Raw genomic sequence first — 15,588 nt, forward strand, 5'->3', positions numbered from 1 at the left:
GCAATGACCATAAGCTGTTTGCCCAACAAACTGACCTTGGCTGGACCATAGTTGGCTGTGTCGATCTCTGTCTTGATTATGGAGATGGAATTGGAAGTAGCCACAGGGTTGTTGTGAGACATTACCTCAGCCTCAGTTGTCTGACAAACTCACAAGTGAAGTTCGATACATATGTCAAACACAAGTCAAAGAATTAGTCACACCACTAAATGTGATGAAGATTGCTTGAATCAAACTTCAGTGATCAGAATGTAAAGGATGCTCACTTTTCACAAGAAGATTTCTGCTTCATATCAATAATGGAATCAAATGGAATCAAAATCAAGCCTGATGGTCATTGTGAAAAGCCTTTGCCGTTTAAGGAAGATAAACCAATCCTGCCAAACAATAGGAAATGTGCATTTCCTCATCTCAAGTGTTTTAGAAGGAGATTTGAGAAAGACAAACAATATCACAGTGATTATGTAGACTTTATGAGAGAAACAAAAGCACATGGAAATGCTGAGAAGGTTTCAGAAGATAAAGTTAATTAAAACACCCAAACAGCCATATGGTGCATTACTCATCATGGCATGTACCATCCGCACAATCCTAGAAAACTTTTCAACTCCACAGCAAAATTCCAAGGAGTATCGCTGAATAATTATCTGCTAACTGGCCCAGAATTGAAGACCCTGATTGGTGTTCTCTGTCGATTTTGTAAGGGTCTAGTGGCACTAATGTGTGACTATCACGGGTGGGCTGGACATGGCAGTGAAGGAGGACGCATTCGCACGATCACAGGACAGGGGTTTAATACAAACTTCACGCGACAAGGGAACATGAACACGCACAATGACCCGACGGCGAACAGACACGAACAGGATAGCTTTATACAATTATATAAATATACACCAGGTGAACACGATCAGGGAACATTACACGAGACGGAGTCAACCCCTGCCGGTCCGGATCATGACAGTACTCCCCCCTTAAAAGCACTACCACCTGGGAGTGCCCACAAAACGGTCCATGAAAGGGGGGAGAAGTCCATAAGGACGAGTGGCGGTTGTCCTGCACCGGCGGCGTCAGGCCCGGGCCAAAGCACGGCTCGTCCGTGGGGGACCGGCATCCTGTCCGCATCCTGTCACACAGTCTCCGGTACGCCCCGCTGGGAAGTTCGCCGCCTCCCTCGTCTCGGTTAACGCCGGGAGCACCTGAACTGCGCGACCGGTCTCCTCGACCCCACGGTAGCTTTCGTAGGCCATCGAGGTCCGGTCGCACAGATTCGTCGGTACTCCCCGCCTCCGGAATCGCCAGGGGGAACATGGACCGCATGACAGATCCTCTCGACCCCACGGTAGCTTTCGTAGGCTGCCGAGAGTCTGCCACGCTTGGGGAACTGATTAAAAACCTGACATGGATCATGGCGGGGAACTGGCGATTACCGGAGGTACGTCGCTGGAATCCGGACGAGACGGCGGCGTCGGGGGACGTCCATACATGGAACCTTGAACATGGATCTGTGGAGCAGACGTCCTCCCGACCATCCACGGTTCCCTGGATCTCAGCGGGGCGTAGATCAGCTGCGTCCACGTGGTCGGGTCATTGTGCGTGTTGATGTTCCCCTGTCTTGTGAAGTTTATATTAAACCCCTGTCCTGTGATCGTGCGAATGCGTCCTCCTTCACCGCCATGTCCAGCCCACCCGTGACAGTGACATTAAACATGTTCCATGTTCGAACAGAGGACCAAGATTATCTGAGATTTCTTTGATGGGACAATGGAAACTTCCAATCCCAACCATCAGTTTACTGAATGAATGTGTACTTGTTTGGAGCTGCATCATCTCATTTTACATTTTTTATGGCAATTATCAAACACTCTTATCCAGAGCGATTTACAATCAGTAGTTACAGGGACAGTCCCCCCCTGGAGCAATTTAGGATTAAGTGTCTTGCTCAGGGACACAATGGTAGTAAGTGGGAATTGAACGTGTGACTCTGTAGTCTTCTGGTTTACATTTACATTTACAGCATTTATCAGACGCCCTTATCCAGAGCGACTTACAATCAGTATTTACAGGGACAGTCTCCCTGGAGACACTCAGGGTTAGGTGTCTTGCTCAAGGACACAATGGTAGTAAGTGGGATTCGAACCCGGGTCTTCTGGTTCATAGGCGAGTGTGTTACCCACTAGGCTACTACCACCCATCTCTTGGATGTGCAAATTATGGCCTCAAGCATTTTGCCATTTATGATCCACAAGGCTTCGTAGCGCCTTTTGTTCTAGAAGGGAAGCAAATACTTCAGCAGATGTGTCGAGACAATATGGGATGGGATCATTGTTGTATTTTGAGCTAGTTTTTTTTAGATCCCAGAGCCAAGATTCCCATTCTGGCTGAAGATCATCTCTTCAGCCAGAATGGGAATCTTGGCTCTGGGATCTAAAAAAAACTAGCTCAAGATACAACAATGCAGGGTTCAAGGAAGTTCAGAGGTAAGAACTGCATCACTTTTCAGATGCGAGTTTAAGTGGGTACGGAGAGTGTACATACTTGAAAGCAATTACCACACCAGGACAAGCTCATTGCTTTTTAGTGATAGGCAAGGCAAGAGTTACTATTACAAGGGTGACTACAGTACCAAGACTTGAACTGGGAGCAGCTGTTGTTGCAGTGTGTGTTGTTTGATGGGACGTCGCAGGGCCATGGCGTTTCTGTGCTTTTTGTTTTGCATGGAGGTTCAACACCTCCATTTTACATGTATTTGTCGGAGGGCAATGCAGCATTTGGCGGCCCTCCTGCGAGCCAAAGGTGCGAGGCGCCAGCCGTTCCCCAGATGGTAGACACCGGGGCGTGGCGTCAGAAACAACAAGTTCTGATTGGTCTGTGACAGCTTCCTGTAGGTCAGGAGTATAAAAGATTGTTCACTTGTGGTCGCGGGCTTTTCATTTTTCTTTTCTATCGGGAGCTGAGGGAAATTTTCCCAACAGTACCTTTACTCTTTCTTTTCATTTTGGTTTTCTCTGTAACATTGGTACCTTTTTACAATATTCACATGTAACTGCAATAATAATTTACTGGTGTTAATTAGAAACTGTTCAGCTTTTAACCTCTATTGTGCCATGCCTCTTTCTGCCAGGTAACATCAAGTTGGAGTGGTTTGAATACAGTGCTTTTGTGTAGAGAGAGAGTTTATAACCATTCTCCTCAGTTTTACAGTATAAGTGGTCTGCTCAGGAATGAGTCGGAAGTAGATACCGAAGAGTTCTTCTAGACAGACTCAAGAGTCGCCCTCGGTTATGTTGCCAATGATGTCAGACGATTCCATGTATTTGTGGCAAACCGTGTGCAGTGTATTTAGGAAATTAAGTCCGAGTCAGTGGAGGTATGTGTCATCAGAGGACAATCCTGCTACTCACGCATCAATGGGTCTCAGAACCCTTTACCTCTTACTGGTTTACAGGTACAGAATTCATCTGGCATGAAAGGCTTCCCAGATGGTAAGGTAGGAAACATAGCGGATGATTATTCAGAAGTTCGTAATACATTCTCACACAAGGTTACAACAGAAGTTTCAATGCGTTTCCAGAAATTCTCTAGCTGGTCAAGGTTAGTCAAGGCTATTGCCAGACTTATACGATGTGTCAAGCAGTTCAAGGGTTCTAAATCGATGATCAATGAAACCACAAGTCTTGAAGATGGATCAGATGCAGAGCTTGGCATTATAGGACAACCTACTCTGACGAAATTCAAAGCCTTCAAAACGAAAAGAGATCAGTGCCATGAGATAAGGCAAGTAGGCTGTACAGATCCTTTTCTGGTCAAGCAGGTTATCCTCAGGGTGGGTGGACTACTGGATTGTGCTGAATTACACCCTCATATCAAGCATCCAGAAATCTTACCAAGGAACAGTCATGTATCGAAGTTACTGATAAAACAGTATCATCAAAGGGTGCAGCACCAAGGACGTGGCATGACAACAAATTAGTTGCGATCGAATGGCATTTGGATACTTGGATGTAGTCAAACAGTTTGAGCATACACAAATGTGTTAAGTGTAGAAAGTTCAGAAGGCACAATGAAGTACAATGGATGGTAGACCTCCCCCGTGAACGTATGTAGACAACTCCTCCCTTTAGTTATTGTGGGATGGATTGTTTTGGTCCATTCTGTATCACAGAGGGAAGAAAATAGATTAAGCACTATGGTCTGCTGTTCACGTGAAGTGAAGTGATTGTCATATGTGATACACGGTGCACACAGTGAAATTTGTCCTCTTCATTTAACCCATCACCCGGAGTGTGCAGTGGGCAGCCATGACAGGTGCCTGGGGAGCAGTGTGTGGGGACGGTGCTTTGCTCAGTGGCACATCAGTGGCACCTTGACAGATCGGGATTCGAACCGGAAACCTTCTGATTACAGGGCTGTTTCCTTAACCGCCAGGCCACCACTGTCCCTACCTGTCTTAGCTCTCATTCTGTGCACATAGACGTTCTTGATGATATGACTACTGATACTTTTATCAATGCTCTTTTGCCCTACGTGGAAATGTCAGACAACTTCAATCAGAGCAGGGCACTTACTTTGTTGGTGCAAGACAGTTCTGGAAGATGAACCAGGAATGCCTGAAAGAACTAGGCTGTGAATTTGTCATGAACCCTCCATCTGCAAGCCATATGGGTGGAGCCTGGGAATGACAAATCAGGATTGTGCGAAGTGTGTTGACATCCATTCTAGATCAAGCATCTCACAGACTTGATGTTCCAAGCTTAAGAACCTTTCTTTATGAAGTCATGGCAATCATAAACAGAAGACCTTTAACAGCACACTTGCTCAATGATCCACCTGGGCCACAGCCTCTTACACTCAATCACATCTTAACAATGAAGTCTTCCATTATCTTGCCACCCCCTGGAGAATTTGTTAAGGAAGATCCTTATCTTCGCAAAAGATGGCGACAAGTGCAAAAGTTGGCCCTTGAATTTTGGGTGAAATGTTAAGTACCTACTAAGTCTGCAACAGAGCCAGAAATGCCACAAGACCAAGAGAAATGCCAAGGTCAATGATATTGTGATCGTACAGAAAGACACTGCACCACGGAATGAATGGAAACTGGCTAATGTTACCAATGTGTTCCCTGATGAAGACGGATGTGTGAGAAAGTTGCAACTGCTGATTAGTGACTCGGCACTTGATGACCAAGGAAGGCGACTCTCTAATAAAGTCTATATGGAGAGGCCTATCCAAAAGACTGTTACCCTAATCAAAGTATAATAATATGGTCTTGCTCACTTCCTCACATACAATCTCTAGAATGTTATGTTACATTAAGACATATTCAGAAATCACTAGTGATTTGGTGGGAGTGTAGCTGCCCTCAGAGTTAGCAATTTGGTTCAATGCGTTCTTTTTGTGTGAAGTTTCACTTGAGTTGATGCATTATTTGGATTTTTTTGTATAATGTTAATTTGTTATTGCTATGGAACAAGTTACCCATATTGTGTTTCCTGGGGGAACCGTTTTTTAGGGGCACTTCTTATTTCATATGCGTCAAGCAGAATGCGTTTGCTCTGCTGAAAGATTAATATCAAGGCAAAGTGTAAATGAAGAGATCTTATGAAGAGAGGTTTCCTATTTTCTCCCCTTGAGGCCAATAAGGTATGAAAGAACTGCGTTATTATGCTTGTAAACTTACCGGAAGTGGATGTGCGTTAGCGAATAGCAGCTGTTGGATTTTGTGTTTATAATTTTTCTTTGTGTTTGCTGATTTAAAATTTAGTTCTCACGGCGTACTGAAGATGCAATAAATGCCTGTTAAAAAGGGAACTGCATGTGTCTCATGATTTTCTGAGGGGACTTACAATTAGATATTAGAAAGGAAGTTTAATGCACATTGAATCTGATCAAATCCTCATGTACAAAACTATACTTTTACTGAAGATGCTCCTTCTATCTTAATCAGTTAACCATATCTCTTGACATTTACTGATTTACCTGGGCCCTGATGCTTCAGATGTAGCACAGTGTCTTCAGAATTAAATGCTTGAATCAGATCCCTCCTTAACACTTTCTCTTTCCTTAGAAAAAAACAACAACTGTGCAGCAGAACAAATATTCTCTGTGGTCACTTAATGTAAAACTGGCAAACCATGTATTGCTGCTTTACTTTTGCTTTATTTTCAACCAGAGTTGAAAGAAAGTATCTAGTGATAAAGTATCTAGTGATAAAACTACTCAAGTACTCAGTGTTTGTAATATCTCGTTTATTTTTTAGAAAGTACGGTTTGTAATTAATGGACTAAATCTGAGCATGCAAACTAGGGCTGTGTATTGGCAAAGATCTCACAATACGATATATATCCTGATACATGGGTCATGATACCATTATACCATGGAATATTGTGATATTCTACAGTTCACTAAAAATGCTGATTCTCATCTGCTCTGACCTCAGTAAAATGATCGAAAGCACCACCTGGTGGACTAAATTTGTATACAAAAATATAGATATTTAAAACCTGCATTGATACAATATCATCACGTAAAATGGCACACACTTTAGCAGAAGAACACACTCACAAACTCTTACACTGATGCACACACACACCCACACACACTTATTCTCTCTCACATCACATATTTCTGGCTCAGGCTTGCTATTTTCTTTGAGGCTATGTTGCCTGCTGCAGAAAACAGCCGCTCAGACTGTGTTGATGTGGCAGGGATGCAGAGGTAAGAAGTGATCTCCTCCCAGACCTTGACTAAAGCATCCTGGGCGCCTGTCTTGGCTGCCCACTGCTCACTAAGGGTGATGGGTTAAAAGCAGAGGACCCATTTTGCACCAGCATATGGCCTCACAAGGGGTCTGAGGATCTAATCTTGGTACCTAACTTCAGTCAGGCTACCTTTGGCAAAGAAATGCCACCCCACACCATTATTGACCCACTGCCAAACCGGTCATGCTGGAGGATGCTGAAGGCAGCTGCACATTCTCGACAGCTTCTCCAGACTCACCACGTCTGTCACATGTGCTCAGTGTTAACATGTGCACAGATGAATTTGCCAATCTTGGTGTTCTCAGGCAAATGCCAAAGTCCTGCACGGTGTTTGGCTGTAAGCACAACCTTCACCAGTGGACATTGGACCCCTCATACCACTCTTCTGGAATCTGTTTCTGATCATTTGAGCAGACACATGCTCATTTGTGGCCTGCTGGAGGTCATTTTGCAAGGCTCTAGCAGTGCTCCTCCAGTTTCTCCTTGCTCAAAGGTTGAGGTAGCAGTCCTGTTACTGTGTTGTTTCCCCTCCTATGGCCTCCTCCATGTCACCTGATGTACTGGCCTGTCTCCTGGTAGCACCTCCATGCTCTGGACACTACGCTGACAGACACACCAAACGTTCTTACCACAGCTTGCATTGATGTGCCATCCTGGATGAGCTGCACTACCTAAGCCACTTGAATAGGTTGTAGACTCAGTTTCATGCTACCACTAGAGTGAAAGCACTGCCAGCATTCAAAAGTGACCAAAACATCAGCCAGAAACTGAGAGGTGGTGTTCAGCACCTGCAGAGCCACACCTTTATTGGAGATGTCTTGCTAATGGCCCACAATTTCCACCTGTTGTCTATTCCATTTGGAATTGATTTTCAGTGTTGCTTCCTAAGACAGTTTGACTTCACAGAAGTGTGATTGACTTGGAGTTACATTGTGTTGAGGTGTTCCCTTTATTTTTTGAACAGTGTATACACTCTCTGGTCCTCACTAGAAGTACTTTAACCTATCAATTAAAATGATTTGACTAAAATGACTAGCAGTTTTGCTAATGCTTAAGTAATTTAGAGAAAAATATAAGGTAAACCAAACCATGAGCTTCATGGGTGCTCCTTACTTTGACATTTAGAGAAAAATATATTTTATTCTCAAACCCAATTGTTTACAACTTGGCCCCAGGCTGTGTGGAGCCAAACAAAAAGTAATTTGTTCTCAATTCATATTTAAGAAGTCCATTGTACCTGAGAGTGTATGTGGACCTGGTTGGTGGTGGTGTGGATGGAGGGGTGGTTGGGCAGTAGCTAGAGAAAACATCATGAACACTGAATAAAGATAAAAGGGGAAAAATATTTTTGTCTTGCATATGCTGTGATGAAAACAACTGATATGACCTTTCTATATGTGAAGGTGCTTTGTGACTTTTCAGTCCCTGTTCTCTTTGTGTCATAAATTACTGTTGCCGTCTCCTTCACCTCCCCCACCAAGCTGCTTTACTATCCATTCATTTTGTAATGCATATTAATGTCAATTTGCAAATTTAAATAGGTAGTCTGTCATTATTTTTAATCTATTACATAGCAATTCACCAGCAAGCCCAAATTATATCTATAAAGGAACATATCAGTACTGGTTTAAAAAGTATGTGTACTAATGAATATTATAAATAGTATGTGAATTTAATCATATACTGCTGAAAAATGACATCAATGTTTAATGAAATCATATCTAGTTCCGTATAACTGCACTGTCACGATGGCTGGACATGGCGAGGAAGCAGGACGCATGCGCACAATGTCACAGGACAGGGGAACTATCACCAAACAATGACCTTACAGTGAACAGACACGAACAGGATAGTTTTATACAATGATACACAGGTGATAACAATCAGGGAACATTACACAGGACTAACATGAAACTCTGGTCCGAACTCCAGACCTGGAGTAACCTCTGCCGGACCGGATCATGACATGCACAGATACTGGTAGCTTTCAGTGTTGGATGATTTATTTATTTTAAATCAGGGTAGGGAGTTGTGTTTGAGTGTGTGTGTGTTTTATTGGAGAATATATATATCCTACAGAGCCATGTGCACATTGTACCGGTTCTCACCATAAAAAAAAAAAGGTGTAATTAAAAGAAAGATTTAAAAGAAAGGATTTCTACAGTCATATTTATTATTAAGATACATATTGCTTACATTCCATAAATACATATCCACTTATTATTACTCCACATCTTCAAAATGATAAAACTCATCATGCACAGTTCTCCCCCTAGTTGATAACCTTTAGTTTGTCTCCTCACATATAAACACATGTATTTGTAAAAGAGAACATGTCAGGACTGTTTTGCTATAGTAAACACCCTAGTGCATGAATCATGATATGACTGCAAGTTAAGCATTTGCACTTCAGATCAAAGCTTGTGCCTTCGCCAATAGCGTCTGCTTATTGCATAGATTACAATCACCTCTGGAGGCTTTCAGTTTTCTACACCATGAGTCTTTCTGATTCTGCTTTATGCAAGAATTAGCTTAGCATGAAAACACTGTACACACAAGGTCTGAGCTGGGATTCGAACCCACAACCTTGGAAGCCTAAGGCCAGGTTGCTAACCACCATGCAGACCCTTTTCAGTCTAAATTTTTCATATTCTAACAACTAACTACCCTGAAGTTTACTAATACTTTACACATTAAATTTAAAATGGTTTATTCTATTTACTAAAATGATATCTTTGTTTTAATAATTGATTTAAAATGTGCTACAATCACTCAAATATCTAGATATAAAATAATTAGGGTTATCTCTCAGTTAAAAAAATTACACATCACATTTTGCTGATGTGTCACATCATGGGAGGATGGTGAAAGAGGGAAAGAATTGGGACATTCTTGAAAGGGATTTTATTTAAATACAAACAAAACCTGGCTCTAGGACCGAAAAGTCACGCAAAAGAACTGAAACTGACCTGAAGGCGTGTGTCGTAGACACAGGAACAGAAACAAACGCAAGGTAATTAAACACAACTAGTTGTTTGACAGCCCTACAAAATAATCTATATGATTGACTTCCTCCAAAAGATAAAATAAATAAATCCATTTGATACTAGTGATGTCCCTTTGTCCTGCAAGTTCTAATCATATGGAATTTGAAACATAATAAGAGAAAAAAAGCTTCAAATTATACCAGACTTTTGTTTTCAGGTGCTTTTAAACTCTTTTGTCACTTTTTATTATATTAAACCTTTCATTGGGTAAAAATCATTCTCAAAATTTTCTAGAACTGGCTTCTCTCAGTGACTGTGAATTGAACACAAATTGAGCATAAATAGGGTTGGAAAGTTAAATCCAACATTTATTGGGTGCACAGTGTGTGTGAAGTGCTTAGTGCCTTGGTTAGTGCATTCCATTATTTTCATGCTTGCAAATGCGCTGAACATTCCTAGTATAAGCCTAGAGCAGTCGCCTGGACGGCTCCTCTGAAGTGTGAACAACAGTCTTTGAAAGATGAGGCACAAATTTGCCTCGCCATTCGCAAAGCTTGAGTCCTTGGGATTATGATTGCTTTGGGCTTGTTTTGGTGCACTTTGACACTGTGGAACAAACTTGGTTGCCTTCAGCAGGGCAAAACAGGAGCACAAAAGTAAATATGTGTGTGTGTGTGTGTGTATCCCAGGGGTACAAGCTGCCATTCAAATACCTGACTTCAAAAGACAAGAGCAGCATCAAACAAACAAGTAAGTAAGTGAACCAACCCGCAAAAGAAAAAAGGAAATAATACAAAATACTGGAAGATTGAGTAGTAAATGAGAAGATGCAGGGTGGCACTTGGTAGGACGGAAACTTCAATCAAAATCTTGCTGTGCACTTTACACACTTCCAGGACATGTCTAATTTTTCTAAATTCAAAAGAATAATAAAACTGATTGTGAACAAAAAAAAAAATCATCTCCACCCAGGGAGACATCAGTGAATCCTTTCAGAAGATCTGGCCTTTGCTGTCGCCTGGGTCAATGTTTCCCTGTCTCTAATTTTGGGTGAGTCAATAGAACCCCTACGGTATATGTTATTCACCCAGCAGAAGGTCAGACTGGCCCCTGAAGAGACCTTCACCTGGTGAATCCATGGCTCATCTTTCCCTGCCAGATAATGATGCCTGTTCAGACCCTGAGAAATGTATGAGGGGTGAAACTCACCGAAATTAATTGTTAAAAATGGAGACAAAATTGATGTATAATGAAAACAAACAAGGGTGCATTTTACAGAAAACACATTTCTGGTGAATTGGAATACCGTGATAAATAGTCACTTACTTTTATTAAGTACCATGGACCTTTCATTTGGAATTGGGAAGGTATCCATATTACAGTGTAAACAATATTAAGTCTAATTTCTTTCTTATTTTGTCTGGCTGCTTTTGTGGCTTTGTTCTACAGAAGGTGACTTGTCAGCTACAATGAATGTGTGGTTCTTGCTCTCTAATTGCTTAAGATAATGCAATTATTCTCTCCAAATGACCCAGGGGGTATATATTCTATCTAATGTAGTTATATTGACTGGTAAGTGGATGGGTAGAACGGACATGTGTACTATAATTCCCTCTTCATAGTGTCAGTGGGTTGTAGTTTGCCATGCATGATCTCTACATACTGCATTTTTTTACAGCATTTACAGCATTTATCAGACACCCTTATCCAGAGCGACTTACAATCAGTAGTTACAGGGACAGTCCCCCCTGGAGCAATTTAGGGTTAAGTGTCTTACTCAGGGACACAATGTGTAGTAAGTGGGATTTGAACCTGGGTCTTCTGGTTCATAGGCGAGTGTGTTATCCACTAGGCTACTACCACCCCTGAGGTAGATGCATCCCTGAGGTAGATGTAGGTAGATGCACACTGTTGTTGGGCTGTAAAGCAGTAATCCAGTCCTGGTCATTTTGATTAGGTTCCATCTAAGAGACCTTAGGTCATGTTGTTCTGTTCTGATCAAACTACATAACTGGTTATAACATTCCAAAGAGACAGAGAGTATTAAAACCAGATAATCAGTATTTTATGGTGTTTAAGCATGTACAATAATGTTTCTGAATATATCCAATTTGTGTACACACAAATATGAATGCACACATGCACACACCTTTCAATTAAAAAATCAGTAAACTAACATATTAAACCCATACTTGATTGCATTAGGCAAGAGAGATTGGCTGCTCTAGGAGAGATTATCTGGTCCTGATAGTGACTGAGCCATCAGGGAAAGAGAAATCAATACAGCTGATGAGATGCAGGCTGTTCAACAAAAACAAATGTGTTTGTGCAGCCATAAAACTCGCTTCACACAAAATGAACAGCAATGATTTTTTTTTCTCCCCCCGCTCTTTCCATTTCCTCTGGCCTCAGACTGTTCAGATGAGTTCTTCTCTTCACACTTCCACTGGTCACATTGATTAAGATGTAAACTTTTTTCTCTACAGTTCCAGCAGTTCACACACTGCTCGAAGGGGCTTATCTGAAATTAAAAAATCCCACTACATAGACAGCCCCTCTTCTCTCTCTCTTTGAAGATTTTTTCCCCCTTTTTTCATTTTTGAGGGTAGGAAGGGCTAAAGCAGTGCTCTGTGTTGATGAGCAGCTCTGCCTGCCGCTGTTTTTATGTTGTGGATTATTTGAGGTGTGAAGATGTGTTTACACAAAGACAAACATGATTGTCTGGATTACAGATCACATTATCGAACTGGTTTGTCATCATGGAGAGAGATTGAAGGTTTTTTTTGGAAATCATAATTGCTAATACATGGCATTTCATGTGTGCATTATTCAGTGTCCTCCACTGATGCTGAAAATGAACATTGATATGAACACTGACACTGGACTCTCATCTCATTGTTAACAGATTTTAGGGGTTAACACAGAATCAACTTTTCCCCCTATTTGTTCAATTTCCATTGACTGCACAAATGCATTTTGTACAGTGAAACAACTGTAGATTTTAAGTAGACCAATCCATTTTGGGAAAAAAAACGGTTGCGGAAGGAAAGAAACATATCACTTGAAAAAACATTAACTCTCAATTGTATCATCTTCGCTGACAACAAAGCATTGGCTCATTGTGGAGGTGTAGCATAGACAAATCGCAAGAGAATGTATGTGTTGCTGACAGCATGATGGCACAATGGAGGTGGGCACAAGGCGCACTCTTGTGAAATGTCGCTGAGATTGAGACAGCAGGGATGATTCATAACAAAGTTATGTGTTCTAATTATCCTTTAGTTGTTCACACTGCCCCTTCAGGGCTTATTAAGAACATAACATACATTTAATATGGAAATATGCAGCAGTTTACAGTTCAACACCACAAAAAGTTAGACAAAAATATTGTATGCTTGGCAGTACTCTCTCCATTTATAGCAATTTGCAACAAGGGCTACAACCACATGTTAATTACAGAGATGTACAATTAGTATGATTTTCTGGTTCTGACTTTCCTAACCTGTTGATTGGGGTTTTCCCAAACTCAAGTGAAAGAAAAGTGAAAGAGATTGAGACAGACTGCAGCAGAGAAAGCGGTGCACAACGAAATGTGTCCTCTGCTTTGTGTCCATCACCCTTGTTGCGCAGCACAATGAAATGCTGTGTAGGGATGATACTTTACTCAGTGGCACCTCAGTGATACCTTGGCAGTTTCAAACCGATTCAAACTGACAACCCTCTGTTTATGGGTTCGCCTCCTTACCTGCTCGGCCAAACATTCCTTCCTTACCCGCCCCTCAAACATTGTAAGCAGTTGTATTAGTGCTTATCCATAGTTCATGGATGATACATATAACAAAAATTGCAAAAATTGGGAAGTAGCTGAACTGTCATAATAGTTCATGATAGATCATGACATCTAGAAATGCTAATACTGGACAATTATGTAGTTATGTCAATTGGAATACAAAAAGTGTTAGCAACAAATTATTTTAAATGGCTTCTTCCAATACTGTGCCTTGTCAGCTAATTAAACAATCCATTTGATCCTGTCACACAGTGACTGTTTTTTTTTTTTTCTTGGACTTCTTTTGCTCATTACTACCTACTTCCTAACAGGAATACCCAACAACCACTTATTTGAAGATCATCTAGAATCGCTGTTCCTGCTAAAGTCACTCAGATCCTTAAAGAACTCATTTACGTCAAGAACAGTTGTTAGGGTAAAGTATTATTATTAAATGATCACACAAACCGAGTGAGTTTCTCCTTTATCAGCTTTGCATAGGGGAGAGATTGGAGAGACCAGGCAGAACACAGCAGTGTCTCCAGCACAGTCCTCTCCTCTCTCACCACCACGCAGCGTCTTTTATTTGCCTCAGAGTACATGTTTCGCAATAGTTTACGACCCATCCAAGAGAGGAAACATCTGTTATAGCATGACATTCAGCAGTTCCACCCAAAGCAGACAGTTCTACAATGCCCTTATCGTTTCACAACTCTATCAATAACAGGAACTGCCCAAGAAAGAATGAGGAACTGCTTCAGTCTGTTGGAAAGGTCAGAGCAAAACAACAAGCATATTATTTGATTAAGATAGTTATACATAGAAAACCCTAGCAACCGTCTATTCACTTGCCATCTAAAATATTCACCATTTGACAGCTGCCATTGTTGTTTTTTTCTCCCAAAAAACTAGTAAGTAGTATCTGCGCATCTTCCTACTCTATGAATATGACTAGTCCTCACAGTGACAGCAGAACACACAAAGAAAACATCATAAAGCAAGAAAGAACGGTGACAGCAGTGATGTGCAGAAAAATGTGGCTGCTAAATGTCTGTGGGAAAAGTCTCAGTTGAGCTGCAGTTGTAGAGAGATATGAGGCAGCCATTTGTCTTCCTAATTTAAAATAGTTTTGTTTGATTGTGGGGACGGTGCTTTGCTCAGTGGCACCTTGGACGGATCAGGATTCGAACCGGCAACCTTCTGATTATGGGGCCACTTCCTTAACCACTAGGTCACCACTGCCATGTGTGTATTATTCTCAGTAATATTTTGGAATCATAAACAAAGCTCATTGCTGGTAATTAAAAAAAGACAGTTTTCACTTAAAAAAGTAAGATAGACAATTGCATTTTTTATATTGAAAGTTATATTGAAAAATATAATTTATAACCCAAAATATAATTTGTCACATCCCTGCTGGAGTCTCCAGCTCCTCTCCCAGCACTATGCAGGGAGGCGGTCCCGGACCCTGCAGAGCTGTGCCTTCCAGCGACGTGCAGCCCCTTCCACTGCACGGCCCTTCTGTCAGTCAGTGTAGGGCTTCGCCGTGCCCTTACGGCCCAAACCCCCTCCGTTAGGATGGTAGGTGGCGCACAACCTGCGCCCTTTGTCTCCCAATCAGCCTCTTCTTCACTGATATATTCCAAATTTGCATTCTCCCAGTTCACTTGGGTGTTGGCAAGGGTCTTGCCGAGGTCCACACTGGTCAGCGCATGCTCAGTGGGGTACGCTAACCTCATGACCACCATGAGTGGAAGAGGTCTCCTCCATTCGTCTTCCTCTTCTGCCCTTTATTTCTGTGCTTCTTTTGAGCGCGGTGACATTCTGTCATGTCCGCGGGCTGACGGGGGGAAGGAAGTGAAGAAACGGGACATACTAGATAAAGGGATTTTTTAATAAATACAACAAAGGAAAACCGGCACAAGGGCCAAAAACAAAAGGAAACAAACAAACCCGCAGGCATGTGGCGATTGGCAGGAACTGAAAACAAACATAAAGCAAGTAACAGAGTCCACTTCAAAGTCACCGCCTTGGACTGACTGCTGCATTCTGGTTTTATGGAGTCCCCATCCAT

The sequence above is a fragment of the Denticeps clupeoides genome, chromosome 4 (assembly GCF_900700375.1).
Source record: "Denticeps clupeoides chromosome 4, fDenClu1.1, whole genome shotgun sequence".
Taxonomy (NCBI): Eukaryota; Metazoa; Chordata; class Actinopteri; order Clupeiformes; family Denticipitidae; genus Denticeps; species Denticeps clupeoides.